Source organism: Phyllobates terribilis, unplaced genomic scaffold (assembly GCF_046119375.1).
Source record: "Phyllobates terribilis strain yellow unplaced genomic scaffold, ASM4611937v1 Scaffold_3__8_contigs__length_932513732, whole genome shotgun sequence".
NCBI lineage: Eukaryota > Metazoa > Chordata > Amphibia > Anura > Dendrobatidae > Phyllobates > Phyllobates terribilis.
The window spans coordinates 377,221,488-377,237,597 of NW_027362763.1; the positions used below are offsets into that span (position 1 = coordinate 377,221,488).

Consider the following 16,110-nt stretch of genomic DNA (forward strand, 5'->3'; position numbering starts at 1 on the left):
TCAGTATAGATGGACTAATAGACCAAGTCCCACACACTGCTAGAAGCCCAAATATTTTTTCAGAGCTAGATGCAGAAAAAAATTATTTTTAATTTGCAACCTGATGGAGGTCAGTATAGATGGACTAATAGAACAAGTCCCACACGCTGCTAGAAGCCCAAATATTTTTTCAGAGATAAATGAAGAAAAAAATTATTTTTAATTTGCAACCTGATGGAGGTCAGTATAGATGGACTAATAGAACAAGTCCCACACGCTGCTAGAAGCCCAAATATTTTTTCAGAGATAAATGAAGAAAAAAATTATTTTTAATTTGCAACCTGATGGAGGTCAGTATAGATGGACTAATAGACCAAGTCCCACACACTGCTAGAAGCCCAAATATTTTTTCAGAGCTAGATGCAGAAAAAAATTATTTTTAATTTGCAACCTGATGGAGGTCAGTATAGATGGACTAATAGACCAAGTCCCACACACCGCTAGAAGCCCAAATATTTTTTCAGAGCTAGATGCAGAAAATTTTTTTATTCAATTTGCAACCTGATGGAGGTCAGTATAGATGGACTAATAGACCAAGTCCCACACACTGCTAGAAGCCCAAATATTTTTTCAGAGCTAGATGCAGAAAATTTTTTTATTCAATTTGCAACCTGATGGAGGTCAGTATAGATGGACTAATAGACCAAGTCCCACACACTGCTAGAAGCCCAAATATTTTTTCAGAGCTAGATGCAGAAAAAAATTATTTTTAATTTGCAACCTGATGGAGGTCAGTATAGATGGACTAATAGACCAAGTCCCACACACTGCTAGAAGCCCAAATATTTTTTCAGAGCTACATGCAGAAAAAAATTATTTTTAATTTGCAACCTGATGGAGGTCAGTATAGATGGACTAATAGAACAAGTCCCACACGCTGCTAGAAGCCCAAATATTTTTTCAGAGATAAATGAAGAAAAAAATTATTTTTAATTTGCAACCTGATGGAGGTCAGTATAGATGGACTAATAGACCAAGTCCCACACACTGCTAGAAGCCCAAATATTTTTTCAGAGCTAGATGCAGAAAAAAATTATTTTTAATTTGCAACCTGATGGAGGTCAGTATAGATGGACTAATAGACCAAGTCCCACACACTGCTAGAAGCCCAAATATTTTTTCAGAGCTAGATGCAGAAAAAAATTATTTTTAATTTGCAACCTGATGGAGGTCAGTATAGATGGACTAATAGAACAAGTCCCACACGCTGCTAGAAGCCCAAATATTTTTTCAGAGATAAATGATGAAAAAAATTATTTTTAATTTGCAACCTGATGGAGGTCAGTATAGATGGACTAATAGACCAAGTCCCACACACTGCTAGAAGCCCAAATATTTTTTCAGAGTTAGATGCAGAAAAAAATTATTTTTAATTTGCAACCTGATGGAGGTCAGTATAGATGGACTAATAGACCAAGTCCCACACACTGCTAGAAGCCCAAATATTTTTTCAGAGCTAGATGCAGAAAAAAATTATTTTTAATTTGCAACCTGATGGAGGTCAGTATAGATGGACTAATAGAACAAGTCCCACACGCTGCTAGAAGCCCAAATATTTTTTCAGAGATAAATGAAGAAAAAAATTATTTTTAATTTGCAACCTGATGGAGGTCAGTATAGATGGACTAATAGACCAAGTCCCACACACTGCTAGAAGCCCAAATATTTTTTCAGAGCTAGATGCAGAAAAAAATTATTTTTAATTTGCAACCTGATGGAGGTCAGTATAGATGGACTAATAGACCAAGTCCCACACACTGCTAGAAGCCCAAATATTTTTTCAGAGCTAGATGCAGAAAAAAATTATTTTTAATTTGCAACCTGATGGAGGTCAGTATAGATGGACTAATAGACCAAGTCCCACACACCGCTAGAAGCCCAAATATTTTTTCAGAGCTAGATGCAGAAAAAAATTATATTCAGTTTGCAACCTGATGGAGGTCAGTATAGATGGACTAATAGAATGATGCTATGCCCAAAAGATTTTACTTCACTAGGTGCAGTAAAAAAATTGGTATTCTATACACAGGTGGTATATCTTGCAACACAGATAGGCTACTCCACTGACTAACACACTCTGCAATAGGCCAAAAAGGATTAGCTTTGCTAGATTCAGCCAAATGCTGTGAAAAAAACTTGCACAGCACTGGCACAGACCTGCCTGGCAAAAACTGATAGGAACTGATGTAACCTAGTCCTGAAAAGGACTCCAATTACAATTAGTCTTTACTCCCACAATCTATCTATTTAAGAGCACAGACCTGCCTGATAAAAGTCGTAGGAAATGCTGTAACCTAGTCCTTAAAAGGACTGCAATCACAACTATTCCCTACTCCCAAGCTATCTGTATATTTGTGCGAAAATTGGCTTGAAATTAACAAGGTATAGCGCACACAGCAACAGCGGTGCCGTCTAACACGCAGCTGCAGCAGTGAGAAAATGGTGGCGACGAGGAAAATGGCTTGGTCTTATAGGGCAAGGACATGTGACATACACTGCCAATCACACATGCCCTTACTTGTGTGAAAAAAAGCACTTCGCTCCGTGTGTGCGCTGCTGATAGGCTGACAGATTGCACCTCCCCTCTGCAAATGCGGGAAAGAGAAAAAAAAATGGAGATCTTCATTGTTCCTGCAGAGATCCATCCCCTGCCCCTCCCCCCGCCCCGCTGTACACTCAAACTGCGTATTAACATTAATTTTCATCATTACTGAGAAAAAATCCAGTTATGATTTTGGTGCACGAACAGTTATCGAACATAACCTCGAACAGCCGAATTTTTCTCAAATTGTTCGTGTTTGCCGACCGGCTCGAACACCACCCAAAACAGCTCGAATTTGAGATTGGCGAACAGTTCGAGTAGAACAACGCTCATCTCTAATAGCCATATAGCCTTATAAGGGTTTATTCTTTTTTCAGAACAAGTTGTAGTTTCGGATGGCCCTATTAATGTTACCTTTCAATGCACTGAAAAATGGGAAAAAAATCCAAGTGCAGTAAAATTGCATAAAAACTATAAATTTGCAACTTTTTTTTTACAGTGCTCATTGTGTTGAAAAAAATTACTTAGCAATATTAATGTTCAGATCAGTAAATTAATGACAATACCAAACTAGTATAGTTTTTTAATTGAAAGGTAAGCAAACATTGTAAATTTGTAAAAAGAAAGCAAAAGCAAATAATAAAACATTTCTGCTTATGTCTACATTTTCTAGGACTTGAAACATTTTCATTTTTACATTAATGGAGTTGTGTGAGGGCTTGTTTTTGCAAGGTGAGCTCACTTTTTTATTGACAAAATTTTGATGTAGACAATTTGCAGTTTTTTGGGCAAAAAAAAACAAATCTGGTGTTTAAATTTTTTTTCTTTACGGCGTTAACCAATTGGGTCAATTAATTTTATGTTATGCTAGTTTGGACTTTTACAAACATAGCAATAACAATTATGTTTATCATATTTTTTCTTACTTTACTTCTTTTTTTATGAAAGAAAAGGGTGTAGTTTGAATTCTTATACATTAATTTTTTAAAGTTTTTTTTTGTGCCCTTAGGAAACTTGAATTTGTGATTGTTTGATCAATTATACTATATATATAGCATAGTGCTCAGCATAAATGAGTACACGCCAACAGATATGTCAGAAAACCTTAGTTTCCTTTCAGAATCAACATTTTCTAAGAGATACCATACTACAAAATTCTAGTATAACAGTTATGAAAAACTTTACCCCTTTTTTAACTTATTTGTTAAGAAAAAAAAGCAATGTAAAAATTATACCGCTTATGGATTGATTTACTCACAAGCCAGGAAGCATGCTTTCTCTGACAGATGAGCCTTGATTTGAGTATTTTTCTTCAATGCAACAATTAAAACCTCTGAGGGGTGTTAAACTACACTCATTTTTTAATGTATTCAGAAAGAAATGTTTGTGTTATTTCAGCGCTTTAATCCAGTATATCACGGATCAATCAATTCACATTCCAGTCACATATGATCTGCAGTTCCAGCACCTTCCTATCACTTAAATCGGTGTATTATTCACATACTGAGACTACCACACCCATTTTCTACATTTTTCAGCACTGCAGTAGTACACTACAATCAGATTTAGGCCTTTTATGCCCCTGTATGTTATCATGAGCTGTGCGTCCTGGCCTCTTGTCCATAGGTTGCAAAATCCTAAAACGGGCACTGCGTTCCCTGCTCTCATCTTTTATGGTGCCTGTAATAGACCATACCTGATAGACCATGCGAAGTGATAGCTACTAGGCATTATGGGAAAGCCCACACCTCACTGCCCATTTTCTTTCCAGCAGTGAGTGCAATGGTGTCAGCACATTTTTTTGTTTTGTTTTTCTTGCAAATTCACATATTGCTTGAATTAATGAGGACCTTTGAATTTCAGGAAATTGACTACAAAGTTGATTCTCTGATGATTAATTTGGTCATCTCTAATATTTACATCTGTGATATGATACATTGTTAATGTTATACCTAATGTTTTTAAAAATAGCAATTTACATGTGTTAGTGTCACAAAAGAGATAAGGACGGAGTAACTGTTATTTTAATTTTTTGTTTCATAAATCAATAGTATACATACAATTAAACAATTATATAATGTATCTGATCAGAGAGATCCTCTTGTCTTTCCTCCTAGACTAATGATTCATTCTCAAAATTCTTAATTCTCTGGTAAAATCTGTGTTAAGATTTTTAAATTACTGAGATTGGAGATGACAATTGCTGCTGATAAAATTTTATGTAGAGACGAGAAGGTAGAAGCAAAGCTCCTTCACCTCCAACATAGATGACAGCTGCTATTGTTAAGATTACATGATGACTGGAGGTGAAGGAGCTTTGCTTCTACCTTCTCGTCTCTACATAAAATTTTATTAATAGCAAATGTCATCTATCTCAGCAATGCAAAAATCTGTCTTCAATTAAGACAGATTTTACCCGAGAATTAAAAATTTCAAGAATGAATTATTATTATTTATTTATATAGCGCCATTGATTCCATGGTGCTGTACATAAGAAGGAGTTAGATACCAAATACAGATATAACTTACAGTAAACAAACTAACAATGATAGACTGGTACAGAGGAAAGAGGACCCTGCCATTGCGGGCTTCCATTCTACAGGAACGGGGAAGGAGACAGTAGGTTGGGGGGATTGCAGTAGCTCCGCTGTTGTTGAAGTGGCAGCAAGCAAGGTTATGGCAGGCTGTAAGCTTGTTTGAAGAGATGGGTTTTCAGGTTCCGTCTGAAGGATCCAAATGTGACGGTTAATTGGACGTATTGAGGCACAGAATTCCATAGGATGGGAGATATTTAGGAGAAATCTTGGAGGCGATTGGATGAGGAACTAATAAGTGTGGAGGAGAAAAGGAGGTCTTGGGAGGACCGGAGATTACGTAAGGGAATGTATCGTGACATTAGTTCAGAGATATACGGAAGAGAGAGGTTATGGATGGCTTTGTAGGTCAGTGATAGTAGTTTGAACTGGATACGCTGGGCATTTGGGAGCAAGTGAAGGGATTTGCAAAGGGGGGTTGCAAAGGAGTAGCAAGGCGCGAGATTAACCAGTCACGCAGCAGAGTTAAGGATGGACTAAAAGGTTACAAGAGTGTTAGCAGGTAGGCCACAGAGGAGGGTGTTGCAGTAGTCAAGGTGGGAGATGATGAGGGCATGCACAAGCAGTTTAGTAGATTGAGGGTTGAGGAAAGGACAGATTCTGGAAATATTTTTGAGCTGGAGGCGACAGGAGGTGGCGAGAGCTTGGATGTGGGGTTTGAAGGACAGAGTATAGTCAAGGGTTAATCCGAGGCAGCAGATTGCTGATACAGGGGAAAGTGTGATGTCATTTATTGTGATAGAAAGAGCAGGTGGGGAAGATATGCGAGATGGGGGAAAGATGATGAGTTCAGTTTTGTCCACATTGAGCTTGAGGAAGTGGGAGGAGAAGGAGGATATGGCTGCTAGATATGCTGGGATTCTGGACAGCAGAGGTGACATCTGGGCCAGAGAGGTAGATCTGAGTGTCATCAGCATACAGATGATACTGGAAGCCATGAAATTTTATGAGCTGTCGCAGGCCAAGGGTATAGATTGAGAAGATTAGGGGTCCTAGGACAGTGCCTTGAGGGACTCCAACAGAGAGGGGGCAGGGTGAGGAGGTAGTGTGGGAGTGGGAGACTTAGTGAAGTTAGAAAACTATGAGGAGATCCAAGATAGGGCAAGGTTTTTGACTCCAAAGGAAGAGCAGATCTGTAGTAGGAGGCAGTGGTCAACTGTGTCAAAAGCAGAGGACAGGTCAAGAAGTAGTACAGAGAATTGTCTGTTAGCTTTGGCTGTAAGTAAGCCATTGTTGATTTTGGTAAGGGCAGTTTCGGTGGAATGGTGGGGGAAGCTGGATTGTCAGTTGTCGAAAAGATAGTTAGATGAGAAGTGAGAGGAAAGTTCAGCATGAACATGTTGCTCAAGGAGTTTGGAGGCAAATGGGAGCAGAGATATGAGGCGCTAGCTAGACAAGGCGGTTGGGTCGAGGGATGTGGGGGTGAGGTTGGGGAGGAGGTGGGATGAGATGGGGCCGAGTGCACAAGTGGTGAGGTGTGATTTGGAGAGGAGACGAGTAAGGTCTCTTTCAGTGATGTTGGGAAGGGAAATTATGGGGGAAGAGTAATGGTCTGAAAAACAAAGGGGTTGTGGTGGTTGAACAGTAAAGATTTGCCTTGTTTGGTCAATCTTGTTTTTGAAGTGTGTGGCAAACTCCTCAGCAGAGATGACGGAGGTTGGAGGGGGCAGTGGAGGGCGGAGGAGAGAGTGAAAAGTGTTGAATAGCTGTTTGGGGTTGTAGGATAGTGAAGATATGAAGGTTGTGAAGTAGGCATGTTTAGCAGAGGTGGGGGCTGATTTGAATGCGAGTGTTGCTTGCTTGAATGCAGTGAAGTCATCTTGCGAATGTGTTTTCTTCCAACGCTGCTCAACAACCCTGGATGCTTGTCGAAGCTGTTTAGTGAGGTTGTTGTGCCAGGGTTGCCTATTGACTTGTCACGCTCTGCCATGCACAAGAGGGGCGACCGAGTCAATAGCTGATGCGAGAGTGGCATTGTAGAAAGCAGTGGCGCTGTCTGTGTCATGGAGTGAAGAGATGGATGTCATTGTGAGAATAAAATCAGAGAGTGTGTCGGTGTCTAGATGTGCAAGGTTTCTGCGGGGGTGTGCTAGTTGCTGGACATGGGTGACAAGTGAGGAGGACAGGGATGAGAAGGTGAGTAGATGGTGGTCAGATAGGGTTAGGGGGGAGGTTGTGAGGTTAGATAGGGAGCAGAGTCGGGTGAAGATGAGGCCTAGTGTGTGTCCGTCTGTGTGGGTGGCTGAGGAGGATCAAGTCGAAAGGATGAAGTAAGCGACAGGTGTTTGGATGCTGTTGACTGGCGAGTGTCAGTGGGGATGTTGAAGTCGCCCATGATGATTGTGGGAATGTCAGCAGAGAGAAAGTAAAGAAGCCAGGTGGAGAATTGGTCAATAAAGGCAGCGACTGGGCCTGACAACCACTTGGAGACTGGTGGGAGAGTAGATGCGGACAGAGTGGACTTCAAAAGAAGGGAGAATAAGGGAGAGTAGAGGTGGGGTAGGGCTAAAGGTGCAGTTGTTGGAAAGGAGAAGACCCACTCCTCCACCATGTCTGTTACCAGGGTGAGGAGTGTGGATGAAGTGGAGGCCACCGTAACACAGCACAGCAGGGGAGGCAGTGTTGGAGGGTGTCAGCCATGTCTCTGAGATGCCCAGGAAGAAGAGATTGAGAAAGGTAAAAAGGTTGTGGACAAAATCGAGCTTGTTGCAGACAGAGCGGGCATTCCAGAGTGCTCCAGAGAGAGAGGGAGCAGGGGGTGGGCGTCCAGGGCATGGGTTTTATGTAGGAGAGGTTTCCGTAGTTTGCAGTTGGTTTGTAACGATAGGTGGGGGGATTGGTTGAAGGAGCAAGCTGTGAAGGTCCAGGATTGGGAGATATGTCGCCAGCAGTGAGGAGAAGCAGAGAGAGAGAGAGAGCAGGTGGGAGAAGAAGAGTGTCCAGCTTGTTATGTTTTGGTAGGATAGATCTGAGGTTGAGGAGCAGGTCTGTAGATGAGGTGAGGTGAGGAGGTAAGAGGGAAGGAGAGATGATTATTTGGTTAGAGGGTGCTGGGGTTTGGGGATAGCAAAGGAGAGTGAGGATTAGTGGGGCAAAAACAATAAAGGCATATGTAAGCATAATGAAAGTTAAGTGTGAATGAGAAAGAGAAACTAAGTACAATTAGTATATAGTTACTTGTACCTTCTGGTCACTATTTCATTTGCCAGAAATGATGAGTCCAGGAGGAGAAAGAAGAGGATTTTTCTGGAAAGATATAAAGTTGGTTATTTCTATGTGTACCATTGATTTATGAAATAAAAAATTGAAACAACAGTTAGGCTTTAAGTATTTTCCAGGAGATAGTGCCAAGCAATCACAACTATATGAAGGTTAAATGCTTCCTTTTTTGTCTTGTTTATTCCCAGGATGATGGACTTTAAAAAAAGACATATCATAACTGTTTGACTGTTATGTTGTAAGGGAAATTGTGATAGTTACTAGGGGTTAGAGATAACTTGGGGATGACTTACCATACCATTGGTAATGTGGGGAGGTGCGTAGATTATAAAGAGAGGTTGATTTTGGATTGGATATAGTAAAACATCTATTCACATTGCCAAGTAAAGCAACAAGTTGGCTTATGAAATTCCATACCACATGAATTATCCATTTCATCAAGGAGCAAGCACTATATATTGAATGTCACATACACAGCACACATTGTCATTTGTAACCAGTGCTACAGAGAAACTGGGCGTAAGCATGGTAGTGGAGATGTGCAAATTAATTTGAAAATTAGTTCTGAATTCCCTTCCAAACTTTGGATTAATCAGAATCAAAATTTTCAGAGATTTGATTTGCATTAATTTCTTTATTAATTTTTAATTGAATGTTTTATTGAATTCTAACACTGCAAGTGTCCTGCAGTGAATATATAGACTCCCAGATCAGGAATATTGTGTGTATTTTTAGCCACATTTTTGCAGATTTATGAGAACGTGAGTCTAAAATGTTACTAAAATATCATGTGTCTAATGAGACACACTATATTATATTTTTTCATTTTCACTATTGTATTACGTTAGGAAATTGTTGTGATATTAAGTTCATTTCATCCTCGTATTCATGCTCATACTAAAGTAACAAGTATCAATTCATTGTATGTTCCTTTTAATTGCATTGATGGGCATTATAAAAATGTATGGTTTACTTTGATTTCTTATCTTGCAGATTGAAACAAGAATGGGAAAAAGAAAAAGAAAAGGAAAGAAGTTGCCTGGACAGAGAAACTTTTGAACATTTTCAATATAGTTTTCCCATCACGTAGCTTGGCTAATCCATGAGGAAAAAGAAGATGTATTAAAAAATGACCTTTTTGATTGTAACATATGCAGTTGGGGCTTCTTAGTAATGTTAATGGAAATTTATTCATATGCATATGTATTTCTGTATAGGCAGAGTTCTTACATACTAATGCTGTAATTAATTATCATTATAGGTAGAAAATGTGCTTGAGCAATTAACAAGTAGATCCAAGTTCAAGGAAATGTAATTGAATATTATAAGGGATATCTAATAAAAAATAATTGGCTAAATAAAGTAAGATTTGTCAGGTCACCTACTCAGGATGTGAACATAAATACTTCATAATGCAATACATTTTACTGTAATTGTAGAATGTTGTATCCTGTAATTAGAGAAGCAAGTATGCACAAGGGCATAGATGAGATAAGCTAATTGAATATCCCAATAATCCTGAAGTAACACTATGCATTATATAAAAAATATAGACTTATGTAAAGGATTTGAGATAGATACAATTTGTGATTTTTTTTCATTTATTTATTTGATTAGTGTATCTAGAATAATATTTGATAATTACTATATTTATTAGTACAATTATAATCACTTGTAAAAAGACCATATTAGCCATTCTGTATTATCCATCCTTTTACACGTACAGTACAGACCAAAAGTTTGGACACACCTTCTCATTTAAAGATTTTTCTGTATTTTCATGACTATGAAAATTGTACATTCACACTGAAGGCATCAAAACTATGAATTAACACATGTGGAATTATATACTTAACAAAAAAGTGTGAAAACTGAAAATATGTCTTATATTCTAGGTTCTTCAAAGTAGCCACCTTTTGCTTTGATGACTGCTTTGCACACTCTTGGCATTCTCTTGATGAGCTTCAAGAGGTAGTCACCGGAAATGGTTTTCACTTCACAGGTGTGCCCTGTCAGGTTTAATAAGTGGGATTTCTTGCCTTATAAATGGGGTTGGGACCATCAGTTGTGTTGTGCAGAAGTCAGGTGGATACACAGATGATAGTCCTACTGAATAGACTGTTAGAATTTGTATTATGGCAAAAAAAAGCAGCTAAGTAAAGAAAAATGAGTGGCCATCATTACTTTAAGAAATGAAGGTCAGTCAGTGCGAAAAATTGGGAAAACTTTGAAAATGTCCCCAAGTGCAGTTGCAAAAACCATGAAGCGCTACAAAGAAACTTGCTCACATGAGGACTGCCCCAGGAAAGGAAGACCAAAAGTCACCTCTGCTTCTGAGGATAAGTTTATCCGAGTCACCAGCCTCAGAAATCGCAGGTCAATGCCACACAGAGTTCTAGCAGCAGACGCATCTCTTCAACAACTATTAAGAGGAGACTTTGTGCAGCAGGCCTTCATGGTAAAATAGCTGCTAGGAAACCACTACTAAGGACAGGCAACAAGCAGAAGAGACTTGTTTTGGCTAAAGAACACAAGGAATGGACATTAGACCAGTGGAAATCTGTGCTTTGGTCAAATGAGTCCAAATTTGAGATCTTTGGTTCCAATCACCGTGTCTTTGTGTGACGCAGAAGAGGTGAACAGATGGACTTTACATGCCTGGTTCCCACCGTGAAACATGGAGGAGGAGGTGTGATGGTGTGGGGGTGCTTTGCTGGTGACACTGTTGGGGATTTATTCAAAATTGAAGGCATACTGAACCAGCATGGCTACCACAGCATCTTGCAGCGGCATGCTATTCCATCCGGTTTGCGTTTAGTTGGACCATCATATATTTTTCAACAGGACAATGACCTCAAACACACCTCCAGGCTGTGCAAGGGCTATTTGACTAAGAAGGAGAGTGATGGGGTGCTACGCCAGATGACCTGGCCTCCACAGTCACCAGACCTGAACCCAATCGAGATGGTTTGGGGTGAGCTGGACCACACAGTGAAGGCAAAAGGGCCAACAAGTGCTAAGCATCTCTGAGAACTCCTTCAAGATTGTTGGAAGACCATTTCCGGTGATTACCTCTTGAAGCTCATCAAGAGAATGCCAAGAGTGTGCAAAGCAGTCATCAAAGCAAAAGGTGGCTACTTTGAAGAACCTAGAATATAAGACATATTTTCAGTTTTCACACTTTTTTGTTAAGTATATAATTCCACATGTGTTAATTCATAGTTTTGATGCCTTCAGTGTGAATGTACAATTTTCATAGTCATGAAAATACAGAAAAATCTTTAAATGAGAAGGTGTGTCCAAACTTTTGGTCTGTAATGTATATCTGCAAACATTAACACAATTGTAGAAATCCAACAGCTTGAGATAGTCATTATTATTATTGTTCTGTTTGAGTCATGGTGCTCGGATATCCAAAATCATTTCTTTCAGTATCCTTGCCTCTCATTGAACCATGTGAGCTAACTTCTGTTTCATTCTTCTACATACATAGTAATTAGAGATGGGCAAATCCGCCAAAAGTTGAATTTGGCAAAATTCCTTAATTAGGCTGGGAAATTCAATTAGCATCAAATTTGACTAAAATTCAATGTGTTGGTATAAATAACTTGAAAAAATAAAAAAATATATACTCACCTTATCACTCAGCTGTCTGGCTGTCACAACTACCAGTCCAGTCCTCTGCTGGCTCCAGTCTTTGGCATCTTTGGCTCTGACTAGGCTTCACATGACATCATGACATCGCTAGGCCTAATTAATGTGAGTCATAGCCAGCGGAGAACTGGGTGGGTACGCAGGGGACAATTGAAGGGCGACATGAGTATAATATTGGTATATAATTGAACCCCTTCCTAGTTCTGAAAAGAATCCATGCAAAATCACAATTGCTATGTTGCTGGATTGGAAGGAAATTAAATAACAAAAATTTTGAATAAAATTTTTTTGTGAAATTTGAGGCAAATTGGATTTGCTAATATCTAATAACAATTTAAATTTACCAAAATGTAAGCACAGATTGAAATACGTTACAAGGATTTGTTCCCATTAAAAAGCCATAGTAAGTATGTAAAAAGTGAAAATTGATGTGCTTTTTGCTTTTGTGCCTTGTCCACACTTGATTATTTTTATAGCTCAAGCTAGCATCAACTTAATAAAAAAAAACTTGCAATAATACAGAAAACATCAATTTACCGCAGTCACTTTACCTGTAAAAATGCAGTAAAACATAAAACAATCAGCAGTGTGGAGGAACCAAGGCTAGCACTTCAGTGAAGCAAGTTTATTAAAGATAATTACAGATAATCCGCTGTGTCCATTTTTGAAGTTTATTACCTTTTTAATCCAATAATGGAATATCGACACATAAAACGGCAAATAGGAAATTTGTTCTAATAGGCTTCAAGCTGCACTCAGGGTCATATCATAACATAAGATTTCCCCTCACTAACTACTATACACATTTGATGATCGTCTGTATTCTTCAGAGAAACTCACAAGAAAGAGTTTATTTCATTCATCTTCTCCACAAGGGGAAAAAACTCCACACAGTTCTCATTAAAATCAATGGGCTGTCTGTGTAATGCATGGACCTGCTGAGACTGCCAGTGCAAGAATTGTTCTTTGTAGCTTCACTCCACTCTGGTCGTTTTGATGGTGGTATTGAATTCTGTCTTTTCTTTACATTCGAAATGCCCAAAAAGATTAGTTGAAAATTATTTTCTAACCCTTTAACTGTGTAGTAGGGAAAAATTAAAAAAATATATAAAATCTAATGTTAAAATTATTCCAAATATTGGTAGGCAACAAAATATAGCAAAAGTAGGTTAGAACCTTTAGTTTCAGACTAATGTTGAAGTGGAAGATCTAGTTTGCCTCTTTCTAAATGTGGCTTTCCTTTCCTGCATCAATCACAAGACCCTTCATAAGTTCATAAGTTCACATCGTAGACTACATCTATATAACATGACTGCTCTACAAGCTCCCAGATTTTAATGTGAACACAGCCTAGAAAATTTTTGCTTGCATTTAGAACTAGATGTTCTGTATTATGCAGTGCTCCATACTCATATATATTAGCCAGATTGTGTGAATTGTGAATTAAATGTTCCTGTTCCTTTGCTTATCTCGATGGCTGTAGATTATTAAATATAGTGTTATTCTTAAGAGTTTATCATCTATGTACTTGCAATAAATAGTTAAACAACTGGGTAACTAGCATTTCCTATCAGTATCACATAATTTGAGATTTTCTACAGAATTACCAAGTTATTTCACCATTTAGCAGATTATTGTATTTTACATTATTATTCTTGAGGTTAGCTGCTTAGGTGATATTTCTGACCTGATGTTTCAGAGATGAAGATTTTAATCAGCTCCGTACAGCTGCCATGTGACCTTGATGCATAAATGCTTGATTGAATAGATCTACCACTACACATCTGTAATGCCAGATCTTTTACCATTAGGAGTCACTTAAAATAGTCAATTGGCTGCTGTACAGATATCTCCTTTTAATGTACTGAACAAAGAGATCCAATAATAATCTATGGTTTGTCCCTATTTTGCTACTATGCTGCAGTGCCATAGGCACATGTGATTATGGTTTTTCCTCGTGTCTCGGTCTTCACACATAAATTCTCCGTAATTAAATTAATGATAACCCGTCAGGTTTACTGACATATCAGTTTTATTTCCCATAAAATAACAAATCTGGAGCATGTTTTCTTTAACCTCTGTGTTGTGTTGTTCATCTATTATTCCCATTAGAAATTTATGAATAAATAGAAAACTGTGTGTTAACATTCTCCTTGTGAAATATGTGTGGCTCTATATAGTCTGCTGCTGTCAGCACTGACTAAGTAGGGTCAAACTGTATAAGGACACACTCACACTCACAATTAGTAACTTCTAATTGTCAATTTATATATTTTAGGAGTAATGTTGGAAGAACTACACAGCACAGAGTTCTAACAAAAGATGCTGATGAACTGCTATTTCATATGAAATACAATTATTTTATGAAACAGACATGTCATGAGTGAGACACATTTCAGTCACATCCAAAGTATGAATGTGATTAATTCACATGTGTATGATGGTTTAAAAATTACAAGATGTCCACAAGGCTGGATTTCATCTGTAACTAATCTTAATTCATCTCAAACAAGCTTCAAACACCTTCACTTTCAAGTATCAAAGATTAAAAGGCTTTCATTGACAGCTTAAATTGAACTGATATTGGTCAAAGGAATGTTCCTCTGGGTCTTTCTATATGTAAAATTGACTTTACATATTAGCTGCACACATGTTATGGAATTTTCTTTTGATTTCACTGTGGAAATCACAACAAATTTACCATAGATTTCTCTAGTTACATTGCAAACGATGATATCCACTGTGAAAATCAGCAGGACAGGTTTAAAATCAGCAGCACAGGCTGAGAATGTTAAATTAAGAGAGAGCATGTATATACACTGCTCAAAAAAATGAAGGGAACACTCAAATAACACATCCTAGATCTGAATGAATGAAATATTCTCATTGAATACTTTGTTCAGTACAAAGTTTAGTGTGCTGACAACAAAATCACACAAAAATCATCAAGGAAATCAAATTTATTAACCAATGGAGGTCTGGATTTGGAGTCACCCCCAAAATTAAAGTGGAAAAACACACTACAGGCTGATCCAACTTTGATGTAATGTTCTTAAAACAAGTCAAAATGAGGCTCAGTATTGTGTGGCCTCCATGTGCCTGTATGACCTCCCTACAATGCCTGGGCATGTTCCTGATGAGGTTGCGGATGGTCTCCTGTGGGATCTCCTCCCAGACCTGGACTAAAGCATCTGCCAACTCCTGGACAGTCTGTGGTGGATGGAGCAAGACATGATGTGCCAGATATGCTCAATCGGATTCAGGTCTGAGGTACGGGCAGGCCAGTCCACAGCTTCAATGCCTTCATCTTGCAGGAACTGCTGACACACTCCAGCCACATGAGGTCTGGCATTGTCCTGCATTAGGAGGAACCCAGGGCCAACCGCACCAGCATATGGTCTCACAAGGGGTCTGAGGATCTCATCTCAGTACCTAATGGCAGTCAGACTACCTCTGGTGAGCACATGGAGGGCTGTGTGGCCCTCCAAAGAAATGCCACCTCACACCACTACTGACCCACTGCCAAACCGGTCATGCTGAAGGATGTTACAGGCAGCAGATCGCTCTCCACGGCATCTCCAGACTCTGTCACGTCTGTCACATGTGCTCAGTGTGAACCTGCTTTCATCTGTGAAGAGCACAGGGCGCCAGTGGCGACTTTGCCAATCCTGATGTTCTGTGGCAAATGCAAAGTGTCCTGCACGGTGTTGGGCTGTGAGCACAACCCCCATCTGTGGACGTTGGGCCCTTATACCACCCTCATGGAGTCGGTTTTTAACCGTTTGTGCAGACACATGCACATTTGTGGCCTGCTGGAGGTTATTTTGCAGGGCTCTGGCAGTGCTCCTCCTGTTCCTCCTTGCATAAAGGAGAAGGTAACAGTCCTGCTGCTGGGTTGTTGCCCTCATATGGCTCCCTCCACATCTGGTATCTGCTCCATGCTCTGAACACTGTGCTGACAGACACAGCTACCCTTCTTGCCACAGCTCGCATTGATGTGCCATCCTAGATGAACTGCACTACCTGAGCAACCTCTGTGGGTTGTACTGTAGACATCTAAAC

At 39.1% G+C, this 16,110-nt stretch overlaps 1 protein-coding gene across 6 annotated transcripts in view; it reads left to right on the forward strand.

Moving 5' to 3' along the window:
• Positions 1 to 10,191, forward strand: part of MLIP (muscular LMNA interacting protein) — a 441,771-nt gene extending 431,580 nt beyond the window's left edge. For 5 of the 6 annotated variants that reach the window (XR_012318421.1, XM_073675418.1, XM_073675420.1 and 2 more), the window contains one exon: positions 9,388 to 10,191. The gene's annotated coding sequence lies outside the window, so the exon portion shown is untranslated. Of the gene's footprint in view, positions 1 to 3,254; positions 3,314 to 9,387 lie in introns of all 6 variants that reach the window. The other variant, XR_012318420.1, reaches the window with a different exon arrangement.
• The last annotated feature ends 5,919 nt before the right edge of the window (positions 10,192 to 16,110 follow it).